Here is a 5,011-nt window from a genome sequence, read left to right as displayed (position 1 = left end):
ATATATATATATATATATATATATATATACACGCAAATATATATATTTTGTTATACTTGGTGATGGTCGTATTGTATCAATTATTTATACTTATGTTTATATTTATATACATTCTTACAAAAATAAATCCTTACATATTTGCATACATAGGTAAAGGACCCATAGATTATTTCAGTATTACGCGAATCTCAATCTTTTCTTCTCTTCTACTGTCTCTGTCTCCTGTTCTCCGTCCCCTGGTCTCAGTTTCCGAGGTCACCCATTTTACAACGCCACGTTTATCCATCTCCTCTTCATTTATATTTCCTCCACTCTATCACTTTGTTATTTCTGTCAAAGATTTCCCCTCTTATTTACGTATTTTCCCTTGACTTTTACTAAAGTCGACTTATTAAAGATATTTCTGTGCTTATCCAACTTCCTATCTTTCTTTTATATCAGTAATATGTATAGTATCTAAGGCATGGTATCTACCCGTTAATGCTCTTCAGGTTGATAGCGAACATTCTAAATATTATCACCGTTCTTCTAAATTTTATCCTATTCTTTCTTAACACGCAGTACAATTCTCTTTATTCTCTATTCCTCGAAACGCTGCTAATAAATTCTCTAATCATTGCTAATCACTAAATAGAATTTGTTTTGCTTTTTTTCCCCCTTTTTTGCATTCCCCCCTCCCCTGCGTAATTCCCCTTCCTTGTCTGGTTTTACTTTTTGCAGCTCCGTTCTGATTCACTTTCTTCCCATTACTGTTAGCTTGGCTCTGTCTTTCTTATCCATCATTTTCACGTCACAAAATTCACTTAGGGGCAGAACACTTGAACAGAAAATTATATTTGTGTCCATAGGGCGAAAATTGGCGGTTCGAACCGTTCAATGCAGACTACTTTATCTCAGCAAATTTATTTTTAGTAATTGTCACTCGGCCTGGGTGAGTCACGGGGTTGCAAAAGGAGAAGTGATATAGCAATCTGTGTAAAATGGGCAGCCCATTTCAGCAGTGAGGCAAACTCGCAGTAAATTGCTCTGTATAGCCGCATAAGAGAACCAATTGCCTTTCGAGTCGGGGGTCTCGCTATGCCACAGGCTAACATTCTCTGGACAACAATTGCAGACAAACACAACACGGTCCTGATACATTTTCTCTGCAACAGACGAGCAGTTAATGACTAACATCAAACCTCGCGGGACTGACTGTCCGATTCTTTTAAACAGGGAATTTTTTTCTTTTTTATTGTATTTTCTTACTGAGTAGGTATAAACTCATGTAGCACATTCTTATCAATATATTTCTTATTTTCATCATGTTATTTGTAATGTTTTTTTTTTCTCCTCAGAAGTTTTTGCTCAAAAATATAACAAATAAAGATGAGGGAGAAATGTTGAGAAAAAAGGGTAATAAATAAATTGGAATTATTTTACTATACACTTGTGGATGCATTTTTACTCACTCGCCAACATTAATTGAACAATGTCTGTGTAATCTCTCTAGAATTCTTAAATCTTTCTCTACATATGAGAAATATTACTTCAAAAGAATGAAAGTAAAAAGAATAATTTTATATAGCGATTCATTAAAAAATGATTTCAGGTTTGATTAAATTTTATTGCTTCATATAAAGTTAAATTGCTCGGTGACACATAAAAGCACTGATATTTGCACACATCGGTTTCTCTATATAAAGACGGAAGTAAAACTAATTGGCGGACACCTGGTTTCAAAATGAACGCCTTTGTAATTATGCGTGGGATCAACTCAGTCAGCTTTATAGATCATTGTGTTCTTATTTTCTGGATACAAATAGATACAAATAATATAATATAGAGTTTTATTTAGTCAGTCTAGGACATTATACCTGGAGTATTTTAGATTGCGTTTTTTGATTTTTCTTATTAATTGAAGCAAAACGATACATAAAAATATGCCATGAGCTATATATATATATATTCATAGATAACAAATGCAAGTATATGTAGATGGAAATGTCTAGAGTTGTGGCCAGATAAGAACTAGACATAAAGATATCTATGCACAGACATAAAAACCACCATAAATATAAACGTATGAACACAAGTTCTCGTGCAAATACATATATATGTGTGTGTGGGTGCTGTGCACGTGCATGCTTGCGTGCGAGTGTATGCATAAATCTGTCTGACTGTCTGTCTCTCTCTCTATATATGTGTGTGTGTATGTATTTATGTGTATGTGTGTGTCTCTGTGTCTGTGCTTGTCCCACCCCCACCGCTTGACAACTGAATTGGTGTATTTACGTCACCGTAACTTAGCGATTCGGCATAAGTGGCCGATAGAATAAGTACAAGGCTTACAAAGAATAAGATCTGAGGTCGATTTCTTCGACTAAACCCTTTAAAGCGATGCTCCAGCATGGCTGTAGTTAATTGATTGAAACAAGTAAAAGAATAAAACAACAAACGCGCATGTGTGTGTGTGTGTGTGTGTATGCATGTATGTTTCAGAGAAGATATGGCAATAATTTTCATCAAATACGTCTAGGAGAAACTTAATTACGTCCAAGAGAGACGTCTAAGAGAAATGTCTAAGAGTGATGTTAAAGAGAGACGTAATTAAGTACTTTTGGAAGCCAATTTGTTTCCTAGTTTTGATTTTTCTCTCTATGTATCTGACATCTTTTTAACTCTAGAGATGTGGAAGCAAACATGGGCTCTAAAAGAACAGGTTCTCGGTAAAAGATAACTCCTTTCATGTTTAAGGCTACACATGGCGTTCCAAATACTTCTTAAATGTCACGAGGGGACAAACAAGGACAGACAATGGAATTAAGTCGGTTACATCCACCTCAGTGCGTAACTGGTACTTATTTAATCGGCTCCGAAAGGATGAAAGGCTAGGTCCGCCTCGGCGGAAATTGAACTCAGAACGTAACGGCAGACGAAATACCGCTGAGTATTTTGCCCGCTAACGTTTCTGCCAGCTCGCCGCCAATATATATTTACATATATATAGATGCAGACACGCGCACACAAATAATATTATTGGATTCTTGGTTTGCAGAATTTCTAGTAAGAGATATCTTACGTGTTTTCTACTACATGAACAATTTTGTAACGCCTATTAGCAAATGGAAAACATGTAATGGTGAATAAACACTTCTCAAAACTGTTCTTATTTTTCGTTCTGATGATATTACTCGGCAGAAGGCGGCGAGCTGGTAGAAACTTTAACACGCCGGGCGAAATGCTTAGCGGTATTTCGTCTGCCGCTATGTTCTGATTTCAAACTCCGCCGAGGTCGACTTTGCCTTTCATCCTTTCGGGGTCGATTAAATAAGTACCAGTTACGCACAGGGATCGATATAATCGATTTAATCCGTTCGTCTGTCCTTGTTTGTCCCCTCTGTGTGTAGCCCCTTGTGGGCAGTAAAGAAATAAGAAACGTTAGCACGCCAGGCGAAATGCTTAGCGGTATTTCGTCTGCCGTTATGTTCTGAGTTCAAATTCCGCCGAGGTCGACTTTGCCTTTTATCTTTACGGGAACCTGTTTTCTGAGAATTAATCTAGCTGAGGAAAATTGTTTGGTTGCGAAGCGAACTTCTTACCAGACAGCCACATGTGCCCGAAGTTCCCAGAATTGGCAGCAAGCTGATAACAATTGAAGGCAACTGGATCGGGCATTACTCACGAGATTAGTTTGGCCGGTCCAACACAAGAATCTGGGTGCCCCTCCCATCCCCCACTTTTGTTGGTGGCCTAAGCACGTGCTTATTTTGCTCACTGGTTAATCCAGCGTTGCACCTTACACTTTGTGGGCTTTTAGCCTACTTTGCTGCCAGTTTGCAGACCAGGCTTCCGGTTTGCAGTTACCGTCATGCGTCCCTCCGTCCTGTCTCGGAAGTCCTGTGTCGCCCTCTGGTCGCTGCCTTCCCGCATCACGAAAAAGATTAACCACGCACATTATAAATCGCTTTCACTTTCTTCACCATCCCTTAACACCTTGAACAAACGAGGGAGCAAGCACCGCATGGTCGCTCAAAAATCACGGCAATACCTCCCGCAAATCTACGTTGTTACTGTTTATAAAGAGAGAACACATTGGACATTAGAGATTGATATTTAAAAGCCAAGGTGGTCATGGTCGGAATATTTGACAAGATCTTGACAAGGATGAACCTCAACATTTTAATCATCTGCACTGCCATGGACGTCATCAGAAAGAAAATAAAAACCATAATTCCTCAACACCAGCGTTGTGATGATGGTGATGAGAATGATGCTGGTGATGGTGATGATGGTGATGATGATAATGATGATGATGATGATGATGATGATGATGATGTTGGTGATAGTGATGATGGTGGTGTTGTCGATGATGATGATGATGATGCTGATGATGATCGTAAGAAAGAGTAGCGCTACTGCTGCTGGGATGACAACAGCAAAGTTAGCAATGCTTGTAGAAATTAATAAGTGTGAAAGAAGTGTGTGCGTGTGTGTGTGTGTGTGTGAGAGAGAAAGAGAGAGAGAGAGAGAGAGAGAGAGAGAGAGAAAGAAAGAGAGAGGGAGATAAAGGGGGGAAAGATAGAAAGAGAAAGAAAGACGAAGAGAATAAAGAAGAGAAGGAAATATTTTAAAAAGAAGAAAAATAAATGAAGTTGTAATGAAAAAAGAAAAAAAGAAGAAAATTTGGTAAGAAATAAAGAAAGAAAGAGAACCGATAAGAGGCGAATGCCGAATACGTTTCCACTGGATACTGACCTACAACTTACTGAAACTTTAATAGCAATATCAACCAAACAATAACAACAATACCGTCATCACGACCACCACCATGACCACCACCACCACCACCCTCACCCCACCAGCAAGAAGAAGGACAACAATAACAAGTATGGAGACAGGCACGTGGTAGGAGAGAAGGGAGGGCGGGGCGGATGGACGGGTGGACGGGTGGAGGGCAGAGGAAGATGGAGAAAGGGGGAGAGGGGAGAATTAGAACGAAAAGAAAAAAGAGGACAGATATGTGGTGGGG

Source organism: Octopus bimaculoides, chromosome 8 (genome assembly GCF_001194135.2).
Source record: "Octopus bimaculoides isolate UCB-OBI-ISO-001 chromosome 8, ASM119413v2, whole genome shotgun sequence".
NCBI lineage: Eukaryota > Metazoa > Mollusca > Cephalopoda > Octopoda > Octopodidae > Octopus > Octopus bimaculoides.
Note: the sequence above shows the minus strand (reverse complement) of the source record.